Genomic DNA, 13293 nt, shown 5'->3' with positions numbered 1-13293 from the left:
CTGCTTTGAAATGGGTAGAGGCGGTAGACTTCCCAGTGTTACTCCCAGTGTCACAGATTATACCTGAACCTTTTCCCTGAGTGCAGTTTCCAGCTGATCCTCATTACCTTTTGCTCAACATTAGACCCTGGTTACTCCATACCTTTTGGAAATGAAATGAGCTAACTTTGCCAAAAGGCTAATCTGAGGGAGTGGGAACATGCAATTAAATATGCTCATAAACACATACACACAAGATCTTCCTAGGATATGGTGCTGCTTCACTGGGCATGACTTGGTGTGTAACCCTCAGGAGTTTAACAGAGGGAGAGGATCAAGACCTTGCCCTAATATTTATGTGAAAAGTCATTTGCCACCTAATTGGCAGACTGAGACTAGGAAATAAATTGTGATAAGAATGATTTTTAGGATATTACACTACATTCTGCTTTTCTCATTTCCTGACCTTTGTTGACATTTTTAAACTTTTCATTAGCGCTCCAACCTCTGATTCATATATAGACTTACTATTTCAGAAAAAGTTAGCAGAGATGATCTTTCTTATTTATAAATATTTCAGTAACATAACCAATACTTAAGAGGAAAAGAAATTTTGCCATCTTCACCCCTCCAAAAAACCCCACACAAAACAAAACAACAAATAAAACAAAAAAACCTCAATTAAAAAAGCAGAGTCTACATAGATACAGAGAACAGACTATTGGTTGCCAGAGGGATGGGGAGTTGGGGGTTTGGGTGAAAAAGGTGAAGGGATTAAGAAGTACAAATTGGTAGTTACAAAATAGTTACAGGGATGTAAAGTACAGCATAGGGAATATAGTTAATATATTGTAATAGCTATGTATGGTGCCAGGTGGGTACTGGAAATGTTGGAGGGAACACTTTGTAAAGTATATGATTGTCTAAGCACTATGTTGTACACCTGAGACTAGTACAAAATAATATTTTTTAAAATTTATTTTTCCCCCATTGCTTTTCAGAGAAAGTGGAAGAGAGAGAGAGAGAGAGAGAGAGAGAAAAACATCTATGTAAGAGATATTGATTGGTTGCCTCCTGCTCATGCCCTTGTCAGGGCCAGGGATCGAACCTGCAACCCAGTTATGTGCCCTTGACTGGAATCAAACCCCAGACCTTTCAGGCTGTGGGCCGATGCTCTAACCACTGAGCAAAACTGGCTAGGGCAGTATAAAATAATATTGAATGTAAACTGTAATTAAAAAATAAAATTTAAATTAAAAAATTTTAATACACACAGAGCAGAGTCTAGACCTCAGTCCACTGAATTTTTATTTGGACAATTGAGTCCAGTCAGCATATTTTTATTTCCAGTGCATGACACACAGTAAATGCTCAAAAAATGACATATGAAAGGCTATATGTTTGAGTTAGGCTACAATTAGTAATAAATATTGAATTGTAATAAGATCAGGGATTACCACCAGAAGAATCAAAATATAGTGCAAAGTCATAGTAATTAAAAATAGCTTGATATTGGTGCCAGAGTTGACAAATAGATTGAAGGAACAAAGAGTTCAAGAACAGACTAAATGATAAGGTGACATTTCAAACTAGTGAGGTGAGGCTGGACTATTTGGTATATGATTTGGGACAACCTGGCTAATCATTTGTGAAAAGTAATGTTTGCTTCCTACTTCTCACAAATCACAAGCCTAAATTCCAGATGGATTAAAGATCAGACCTAAACTTAATAAACAAAGAAAAACTAAATTCTATGAGCATTTGCCTGGCCAGGCGTGGCTCAGTGATTGAGCATTGACCTAGGATCCAGGAGATTGTGGTTCGATTCCCAGTCAGGGCACATGCTCGGGTTTCGGGCTCGATCCCCAGTGTGGGGTATACAGGAGGCAGCCAATCAATGACTCATCATTGATGTTTCTCTCTCTCTCTCTCCCTCTCCCTTCCCCTCTCTCTGAAATCAATAAAGATATATTTCTTAAAAAATTCTATGAGCATTAGAACAAGTATAAAAGAATATGTTATAATCTTAGTGGTAGAAAAGGCCTTAGAAAACACATATATGCAAACAAATTCAGAAAAAAGTCTGATAACTTCATTCATTTAAAACAAGCACCTTGGCCTGATTGGAGTGGCTCAGTTGGTTGAGTGTTGTTCTCTTCACCATAAGGTTGCCGGTTCAATTCCTAGTCAGGGCACATGCCTGGGTGTGGGTTCGGTCCCCTGATGGAAGGCAACTGATCGATGTTTCTCTCTACATCAATGTTTCTCACTCTCTCTCTCCAAGCATGCCCTCAGGTGAGGATTTAAAAAATAAAATAAAATAAAATTTAAGGGCAACAAGAAAATATTGTATATTAAAATGTTAAAAGATTAGTCTTTTTTCTACCCAGGATCTTGCCATAGGGAGACTTGTTTTCCTTTTTCATTCAGTCCCTAGAATTAAAATGCGTGTAACTCATTCCTCTGTTTCTCATCACTAGCTTCTGAGATATGTTAAGAAAGGGAAATTTGAATCATTCATTCATCCATCCATTCGACATTTAAGTGTTCTAAGCAGTATATATCAGTGAGCCAAATCCCTTGTAGAATTTGCAGCCTAGCAGCGGGAGGCAAGAAATTAAACAATAAAAATGATAAATACATTAGATATTATATTAGAAGTGATAAGTAAAAAGAAAAAGTAGAGTAGGGTAAGGAGGGTAAGGACTGTATGGGGATGGGGGTAGCAGATTACAATATTAAATAGGGTAGATAGGGTCACTGTCACTGAGTAGTGACATTTTAGCAAAGGCTTGAGGAAGTGACAGAGTTAGCTAACTAGGTTATTGGGGAAAGAGTATTTCAGGCAGAAGGAAAGGCAAGAGAAAAGCTCCTAAAGCAATTTGTTGTAAGAACTTTGGTTTTAATTTGGGTGAAAAGGGGTTGGGGGTGATATTATTGGACTTACATTTTTATTTATTTATTTATTTATTTATTTATTTATTTATTTATTTATTTATTTATTTATTTATTTATAATATATCTTTATTGATTTCAGAAAGAGGAAAGGAGAGGGAGAGAGAGATAGTAACATCAATGATAAGAGAGTCACTGATCAAGCCCACAACCCGAGCATGTGCCCCGACCGGGAATCGAACCCCAATTGCCTGGATCCCAGGTCGACACTCAACCGCTGAGCCATGCCCGGCCGGGCTGGACTTACATTTTTTAAAGCATCCCTCTGGGCATTGTGAGAATAGATTGTAGGAGGTCAAGAGTGAAAGCAGGGAGACTTGTTGGAAGGTTGCTGCAGTAATCAAGGTGAGAGATGATGTCGATTCAGCTGGGATGGTGAAAAATAGTGGGACTTTGGGTATATTCTGAAGGAAGAGCCAACAGAATTTCCTAATGGATTAAGTATGGAATATGATAGAAAGAAAGGAATGAAGGGTAGACTCCAAGACTTTAGGCCTAAGTAACTGGAAAGTTGGGGCTGCCATCAACTGAGTTGGAGGAATCTACGGGTGGTACAGATTTGTGGGCATAGATCAGAAGTTTCAGGTTGGATGTCTTGACTTTGTGAAGCCTGTTAGACATCCAAAGGGAGAACTACTTACTCAGATAGTATCTATTTTATAACCTCCCTCCTTGTCCTTCTCCTTCACTCAATTTTTCCTTCTGTAAATAACCAGACCAAATACAGGAAGAGAACTGGCAAATAAAAATGGCTGAACTGGAAACACATTGTAGCTTGAAGAATAGGAGGGGCCCTTGCTGGCGTGACTCAGTGGGTTGGAGCATTGTCCCATGCACCAAAAGACTGCTGTTTCGATTCCTAGTCAGGGCACACGGCCTGGCTTGGGGTTTGATCCCCAGTCGGGACTCGTGCAGTAGGCAACTGATTGACGTTTCTCTCTCACGTCAATGTCTCTCTCTCCCCCTTTCTCTCTCTCTCTCTCAAAAAAAAAAAAAAATCAATAATTAAAAAAAAAAAAAAAAGAATTAGAGGAATAAATCCTCTGTGAAATGGCCCAAGCCTGGCTGCTCCTGTTTCCCAGAGCCCCTCCCAGAGCCCCTCCCAGAGCCACTTTCACTCAGATCCATTGTCTTGTTGGTTTTCTCCCCCTGATTTTTATTTCTATCTATATTAATAGTTATTATCCATATTGTGTATACATACTTCATTAGCAGATTTTTCATAAAGCCAGAATGCCTCATCCCCTGCCACACCTGCTCCTCTTATTTGATAGCCCAGTTATCTGCAACTATACCTAGGTCCTAAAGCACATGATACTGTTTCATGCCTCCACTTCTTTACTTATAGTGTTTTCCCAGTTGGGACTCTTCTTTTTGGGGGGGGGAAGGCGTGCATGTAAATTTTTTTATTGGAAAACAAATAAACAACTTGGAGTGGATTTGAGGCAAATTGTACCATAAACAGATTTCCTTCAAGTGGCTAAACCAAGTTTAAAAATAAAGTAACAATAAAAGAAAACGTTTCTGGTACAGGACCAGCAGTACAAAAAAACCCACAGTGTACCAGTACCCGGATAATACACCCATTTTGCAGTAGTTCAACTTTTAAGTACATATTTGTTGATTGTCCATAGTCTGCCCAGAGTTACAACTCCACATTTCAACAACATGCTGACAGTTCCTAAAGAAAACTGCTTAAAAAAAGGCATAACCTAGATACTCCCTCATTTGATGAACTTCATCTAAATTTAGATGTGTAGAAGGGCTTAGATATATCCAGGGCCACACGCAACAGGTTACTTGATTAATTTTCTAAAATGTGGTTTCAGGACAATGACAATAAGATAAGGGAAGAGACCATGGAGGAATGAAGTCCTAATTACTGTACATGCATATTTTTTGACTGTAAGGGAAACCTTTTGCAGATAAATTACAAACAAAGAAAAGGCAAGTAAACAATTTTGTACAAGAAATTAAACACATTCTGTACAATGTCTTCACTTTGCTGTCATCATTTGTACAAACTCTTCATTGTTGACTTGACCATCTCCGTCAATATCTGCTTCCCTGATCAAAATTCATCAACCTCTTCATCTGTTAACTTCTCTCCAAGGTTTGTCATCACATGGTGAAGCTCTGCTGCACTAATATAGCCATTGCCGTCCTTATCGAATATACAGAATGCTTCTCTAATTTCTTCTTCACTGCCTGTGTCTTCATTTTTCTTGCCATCATTGTCAGAAATTCTGGGAAGTCAATTGTGCCATTACTATCAGCATCTACTTCATTGATCACGTCCTATAACTCTGCTTCTGTGGGATTCTGCCAAAGAGACCTTATTATAGTTCCCAATTCCTTTGTTGTTAAAGCTCCATCACCATCCTTGTCAAACAGTGGAAAAACTTCTTTGAATTCTGCAATCTGTTCTTCAGCTAGTCAGCCATGCTGCAAGCTCCACCAGTCTCCAAGACGCTACCCCACAACCACCTAGCTTGCTCACTCCACTTGGACTCCTAGTTGGGGCTCTTGACACCGCCCTTCTTGCCTTTTTCTCACACCATCCCAAACTTGGTAATACAACTCCTACTTCACTTTCAAAGCTTATCTTTGGAAAGCATTCCCTGAGTCTAATCCAGCTCAACCCCACTCCTTTTCAGGATGGGATGGGTTGCCCTTCTGTATTGCTATAGCACCATGTAAATATCCATATTGCACTTACCGTTTTGTGTTATCTGTTTTCTAGTCTGTCTTCTCCAAATTGAAGCTCCTTAGGGGGAGGGATAGTATCTTACTCATTGTCGTATTCCCAACACCTGGCACTCTATAAACAAATTGAACAAGGATCTCTCATTGTGGGTGTTTAACTTCTTGGAGACAGATCTTTCTCATACTCTTTCAATGTAATAAATCCTGCTCCCTAAGGTTATTTAGCTTTTAAATTTAGGCCATGAACGCTGGAGTACAAAAGAAGGAAATAAAACATACAAGAAGAACATAAGAGATGAAAAGGGAGCTGAAAGTCATCTGGTCCTGAAAGGGAGAGGGAAAAAAAAAGAGAGTTTTGCCACACTCTCTTTCTTTTCTGTATTTATTATATCAAATAAGGTGTCAACAACCCATAGTCCTGCCTCCTTCATTATGCAGAAGCCTGAGTCATTTGCTGATGTAATCACTGTAGGTAAGCACATTAGGACAGTGAGTGAACTATCTGGAAATGAAATAGAATGAAAGGTAATGAAATTCATTAACAACTGGTCAACCTCTGTGGTTCTAGCCAAGAGCTCCTTCAGCAAAAATAAGGAAAGAGGAGAACAAATACATATCTACTTGAGCAGATATTTGCTTTTAAAATAGTCATAATCTCTTCTACTCATCGAGATCTGTCTTTGTGCCCAGAACTGGGCCAAGTGCTCTCAAGCTTTATCTCCTGTAATCCTCACAATCTGTAGAGGTGTATTATTACTTTGTCCCCTTTGAAGATAAGGAAACTGAGGCTTAGAGAAGGGATGTAATTTGTTCATGGACACAGGCTAATCATAGAGTTAGGATTCAAACTCAGGTTTGAGAATCCTGTAGTAATCCAGTCTCAAGGTAGCTTGGAGGTTTGGACTGAATCTCATAACATTGCACTAATCTGCCTTGTAAGAACAACTAAGTGCCATGACAAAATGCCTTGACGCTGTGTAGACCCAAACTGGAACAGTCAAGCTGGCCCTTGAGGAAAGTACCTCTGAGAGTGTGCTGCTGGTCGGACTGGCCATACAGGCAGCATGGACCCTGCCCCTGAAATGCCAAAACTCCCTTCTCTGCATTGTCAGCCCAGCAACCTGAAACTCATTTCTGTTGACTTTGAGACCTGAACCTTACATAACCTTTCTTTGTCTCTACTCCTTTTACAGGCCCATGATTTTATGCTACACTGAAGACAAATAACCAACGCATTGGGCAGCAGCTGAACACAAGCCTTTGAAGCAAACCATTGTCTTTTTGTCCAGAACAACCAACTAAGCCTGAAACTATGATGGAAATGTGTGGTATTTCCTGGGGCTGATGTAGTGCAGGCAGCTGCCCCAGGTGCTCAGTTCAGACGTCCTATCTTGAAAATTAGCCGGGGTGGCCAAGTCTAGGAACTAGTGCTGAGAAGTGATTTAACCTGGAAGTCATTCTCTCATCCAGAAATTCTGCTACTTTTTATATCAAGCGCCTTAGAAAATAGGCTCCATTTTTAAGCTCCTCATTCCATATCTATAACCTCGTTTGCTATAGTTTCGAATGATAAGAGTGGATACTAACTTTCAGATCCCGGGATAAATACCCACATAGAAGAAATAATGTCTGTCCTGATATTAGACCCCTCTGGGGGGCATCTTTACTCCTCCATGAGATCACAGGTAAGTGTTATTGTCAGGGGACTGTGAGTAATTCTCTCCCACAAGTAGAAACAGCTGCTGTTTTGAACCTTGGAACTTTAATAGTTACACTCAGCACCTAACCTGCCCCAGCCCTGAGGTGTTGCTGAAGTCACAGGACACCCTGGGACACCTTGTCTCATTCTTAAATACTATCTAGATGCTCTCTTTCAGGATGCTGTGCTTACAAGGAAATGGGCTTCACATTCCCCCTCTCTAATGAAAATCTTGAGTTGCTACCTCCACTGGAGCTCTATTTCATTGATTCATTTCATGGGGTCAAAAATAATTGGTTGGGGGGGGGGAAGGTGGAGGCTCAAGAGAAAGAAACCAAGGTGTCTGTAAAAGTAGTGACTCTCTTACTTGATCCCAAACCAACACCTCTCAGGAGATGAAGCCATCTCTCAGTCAGGGCTTCTGGTGAAAGTGTTGAAACAGTGGCTTAGCCACGTAGCCATTCTTAAATGACCTGGCCACTTGCCTAGGTTAGAGAACAGTCACACCTCACCTTAATGATTTTTGCCCAAAGTCTCTCCCAACCAATGAGAATCCAAACCAGAATAATTATTAACATCACCACAGACTGACGCAGAAGGATCTTAACCTGATTCTTCCTGTCAGGTCCTAAATAAACTTTCCATCACCTAGCCTAATGGCTTTTCCCGTAGTTTAAATGTTGCTCAGAGAGTTGCTTGAGTTCATTCCACATGTGAACCGAAACTTTCCAAAACAACAAGCAGGTAATTGTCAGGCTCAGGTGGAGTCCTTGGGCCTGTGACAGGGGTTTGGGAGCCATGGAACTATCAGATGTAAACTCAGGGAAGGGTTCTCCTGCTCCATATCCCTTTGTCAAAAGATCAGAGGGGGCTTTGGGCCATGGCTGAAACCTAGTCATAGAAATTCAGCATAGAATGTAAATAGTAGCTAGAGAATGTCCAGCAACCAGAGAAAATATCAGAGTGCCATACTTCTTGTAGAGAAATAGTACATGCCCTTTTAGTAGAAGTTGAAAAGGCGAGACCCTTCATGGGCAGTAGCATGGGGTATAGAAAGGGGACACATTTTAGAACCTGGATTCACCATTGGGTGACCTGAGGGAAATCACATAGTCTCTCTGGGACACAGTTTTCTCATCTGTAAAATGGGTTTGATAATAGTGCCTACCTCACAGAGTATTTATGAGGATCGAAAGGAGCAAAGCTCTTGCTTGGTATGTAACATGCAGGACACACACAAAACAAATGTTGGTTTCTGTCTCTTATTCTGCTTCCTGAAGTTCACATTAATCCCAGGTCATTCTACCACCCTCAGACCTGGGTGACTGAAGCTCTCAGAGGGCCCTGCACTTTGGAGTGCCATCCTCAAAGTTTTCTAAATCTCTCTCCAGCAGGGCTGACAGTGCTGTCCAGCCTGGACCTGGACTTACATGGGCCCCAATCCCTATTTTACCTCTTTGGGGACCTCTGACTCTCCATACTCTCTCCCTTTCCCTGGCTTATTTCCCTTCCCCACACATGTGGGTTTGACCAGATGCCTGCGGAGCTCTAAGACTCCCATCTATGTGGTCATCCATGGGCACTCTGGCCAGGATCAGGTTCCAGGAGGGCAGACTGATGGGCAGATCCCTCCCATTGGCCAATGTGATATTTCTTTGAGGGATTTTGCAAGATTGAGCTGACGGATGGTGTTGACATGCTGACTTTGGGTGACTTAAATTTTTATTTAGACAGGGGCCTGCAAAAAAAAAAAAAAAAAGTTTCCCCAGGGGCCCTGCAAACTCTAAAAGTGGCCCTGCTTCTAGGAACCTGGAAATATTGTTCCTACAGGTGGTTAAATTTATGTGGGATTTGTTAGCATAGTAATTATTAATATATTAGCTGTCAAACTTATCAAATGTTTGGGCTCTAAAAATAGCAGCAATTGAAAACATTGTTTTTGAGTTAAAATTTCAGTAGTGTCCATATTTCCCTCCCCTCTCCATCAGGTTCTTGTCTCTCTCACACTATCACCAAATGCGGTCAATTTCAGTTCTGCATGTTTCTCAAATCTAGCCCCTTCTTTCTTTCCTTGCTGCCTTAGTCCAGATGTCCAAGCAGCTCCTTTCTACCGGGACTATAAAAGTGGCCTCACTACTTCCAGATTCTTTCACACCATTCTATCTCCTGAGCTAACAGGAAAGGAGGAAAAGCCAATATAAAATTGTGCTTTCATAGAGTTTGCCCAGGGGCCCTGCAAACTCTAAAAGTGGCCCTGCTTCTAGGAACCTGGAAATACTTATCCTTGTAGGACAGTGCAGTGGTTATCAGAGGGAAGGGGGTTGTAGGGTGGTGGGGGTTGGAAGGGGCCTAATATATGGTGGCAGAAGACGGTTTGATTTGGGGTGGTGGGCACACAGTGCAATATACAGATTTTGTATCGTAGAAATGTACACTTGAAACCTATATGATCCTATTGACTAATGTCCCCCCAATATATTTAACAAAAAAATGTATTATCTTTCACAGCAGCATGATTCACAATATCCAAAGGTGCAAACAACCTAAATTTTCATAAGCTGATAAACAAAACATGGTATATCCATACAATGGTTTATTATTCTGCCATAAAAAGGGAATGCGGTACTAATAAATTTTGTTTTACTAAACGAACAAGCAAACAAAAAAGGAATGAGGTACTGATACATGCTTCAGCATGGATGAATCTCAAAAACATATGCTAAGTAAAAGAATCCAGCCAGAAAAGGACACATATTGTATGATTCCATTTATATGAAATATCCAGAATATGCAAATTCATAGAGATTCATGATTTCTAGGGGTTGGGTTAGGGAGAAATGATGAGTGATGGCTACATGGGTATGAGATTTTTGGGGGGGAGGTGATGAAAACGTTCTGCAACTAGACAGTGATGATGGTTTCACAACTTAATGCACTAGATGCCACTGAATTATAGACTGTAAAATTCTTAAAGTGGTAAATTTCACGTTATATGTTAGCACAATTTTTAAAAGGTCTTATAAAAGCTGATCACTGTTATGGGCACCTGGGGCTCAGTCCTGCTAGTACCCTGTGGAGAGCCAAGTAGAATGTACCTCAGAATTGTCCACCCTGAACGAGACAAAAGGGAGCACTTATTTACCAGATCCTGGTCCCCACTGGTCAAGGATTAGCCCTTGGGTATTGACTTTCTGCCCCTTTATTACCTAACAATCCTATAATCTTTTTCTAGTGCACTCACTATGGAATTCTCTTCTGTGGTTATAAAAACCATCACCACTCTCCTCAAATATCTGACTTTTCAATTCTCACCTCATAGTAAGCTGAGGACTGGGCCTCTTGCTTCACTGGCAAAATAGAAGTCATCAGATCAGAAATTCCTCAAATTTCTGCCACAAACTTGCCTGTCTGCTTTCCCTTCTTTACCACCTTTCCTCCTATTACCATGGAGACAGTATCTCTCCTCCATCTGAAGCTGAAAGAGATGCATCTAGTGAGGACATGGTGGGCCTGAGAAAGAGGCAATTTTAAATTAATTACAAGTGTGGATTTGGGGGCCTAGCTGCTCCTCCAATGGGCAGTACTACGTATTCCAAAGTCTGTTTATTTAGTTACAGAGGTGATTTTCCAAGAAGCCCAGAGAGGACATATGGCTGCTAGTGAAGAGTGCCTGTGCCCAAGCTCCTCTGGAGACCTAAGCAAGGAGTCTCTGGTGGCTGCAGTTCTTTCCCAGGGGTAATTCTGTAACCCCAGGGGGTGCCTGGAATGGCTCCTTTCATAATGAGTCTCTTTAGACAAAAGAAGTCTTTCATGTATTCATTTAACAAACGGTTTTTTTGAGAGCTACCATGATCATGGCACTCAACTAGATTCTGATGGTGCAACTGTAAATGACAGACATCGTTCCTGTACTCATGGAATTTACATTCCTCCAAGGGAGATGGACATCTCGTAATTAATTACTTAGCTCACTGTATCTCCGCTGCTCTGAAGGACAGCTGTCTTTTTCAGGTGCTCTCCAAGTGAATTCCACAAGACAGAAGTCTGGGCATACCACACAAACCACATTTCCCATGATATCATCCTAAACATACCTTTCTAATTTGGTAAAAATCTGTTTAATTGTATGTGCAGAGCCTACAATGGCAGCTGGCACATATAAATCTTTGTGAAATGAATAAATGAAATGCATGCAAACTATGGGAGCGTATTTAGCAAGGAAGTTGTCCAGAAGAAAGGGATGTTTACACTAGGATCCTGAAGAAAGAGGAATAGTTAGCCAGGAGAACAGAGAGGGGAGAACATTCCAGGTAGATGCTTGTGAGAAGGCTTTGGGCAGAGAGAAAACAGATGTGCCCAAGGAGCCAAGAGAACTCAGAAGAAATTCCAAACTCCTTACCATAGTTTATGTGGCCTCTCCCCTCTTCTCTGACCCCCTCTCCAGTCGTTTCCTGCACCAACCTCAGCATACTCACCGTGGCCATTCTTTCTCTCTAACAGACCACCCCTTTCCCCTGGCTTCCTCAGGGCCTTTGGACTTACTGTTTCCTCTTCCTTATTTTCAAATGGCTGTTTTTTTCTTGTCACTTAGCCTCAGATCAATCCCCCTACCTCAGGGATACCCTTCCTAACCACCCAGTCTAAAGTAGCATCTTCCCTCCAAGTATTTTCTCTATCAAAACCCTTGTTTATTTATTTTTTCCAGAGCAGCTATCCCCATCTGAGCATATTTTGTCTATCTATTTACTTGTTCACTGACTATCTCCCCCACTAAAATGTAAGTTCTATGAGGGCAGAAGCCTCATCAGTCTTGATCAGTGTAGTATCCCTGGTGCCTGACATTTACAGATGCTTAGAAATATTTGTCAAATGAAAGAAATGTTGTGGCAGAGAGAGAATGAGGAAAAGTAGATGTTGGAACATGCCGGGCTTTGAGGACTATATTATCTTTTGGATCTTACTCTAGGTAATACGAAGATATGGAAGAATTTAAGCAAGGGACTCATCTGATCATCTTTGCCTTTTTTAAAGTTCCCTCTGGCTGCTGTGTGGTATAGGGGCTATGTGGGTTCAAAGTGCGGCAATGAGAAAGCAGTTAGGGGGCGCAGTGCTCCAGGAGAGGTGATGCTGACCTGGCCTGGTGAAGGGGTGGGTGGGAATGGAAAGAAGTGGAGGAAGTTAGATTATGTGCAACCTGAAGAAAAATTTGGTTTGTAGCATAATTGATGGGATTAATATATCTTTAAAAAAAAAAAAAAGCAAGTATTTTTGGCTGGACAAGCTCAAGAGGCTGTTGGTGGCAGAATTTGGCATAACTTCCACCACAGATTTTAGATGTTTAGGCAAAACTCCTCCATTAGTCTTCTTCCATCATTTTCAAGGGGCAGAGGAACATTCTGGAGAAAAAGGTATTGGGGGACACACCAGACTAACTCACCTTGGATGTTTACATATTAAAACAAGTTTGATGGCCTGGAGTGGTCCAGACTGAGGTCAGACAGGCAGGTGAAGGCAAGATGGGTGAAGCTTGCCACCAGGAAGGGGCTGTCTGCATAAGAACCCAAGACTTAACAGCAGGGGCTCAGGAACTGATCCCAGGCAGAGGGTGTGGTTCTCTGGCTCCACCCTTCGAGCTATATGACTGAAGGCCTCTGCAGTCCTCCCAGGCTTGTGGAATTGTTCAAGAACCCCTAGCTTGGTGGAGCCGAGCAGGTCAACTCATCCTTGAAAATGTGCAGCTGAGTTCCCATTTTCCAAGCAGGCAGCAGCTATCCAGAGAGCAGCACCAACTTGTGGACAAAAGTAAGCAACCCTGGGGATTCTCGAGCACTTCTGGGGAGAAGATCCCAGAAATTACTTGATTTTTAACTAATTTCATAGGGGAAATATTGATGTTATTATAATTTAAATATCATAGAAAATGGGCTTTATTATATAGATGACTCAGCCTGTGC

At 41.3% G+C, this 13293-nt stretch overlaps 1 pseudogene across 1 annotated transcript; it reads right to left on the bottom strand.

The window, feature by feature from the left end:
• Window positions 1-4876: 4876 nt before the first annotated feature.
• On the bottom strand, window positions 4877-10829 carry LOC308550562 (neo-calmodulin-like; annotated as a pseudogene). The gene is made up of 2 exons: window positions 10744-10829; window positions 4877-5406 (listed from the first exon to the last, which is right to left on the bottom strand). The product of its transcript is annotated as a neo-calmodulin-like (transcript).
• Window positions 10830-13293: the final 2464 nt, after the last annotated feature.

Source organism: Miniopterus schreibersii (genome assembly GCF_964146895.1).
Source record: "Miniopterus schreibersii genome assembly, chromosome: 1".
NCBI lineage: Eukaryota > Metazoa > Chordata > Mammalia > Chiroptera > Miniopteridae > Miniopterus > Miniopterus schreibersii.
Note: the sequence above shows the minus strand (reverse complement) of the source record. Positions and strands in the feature narration are given on the sequence as shown.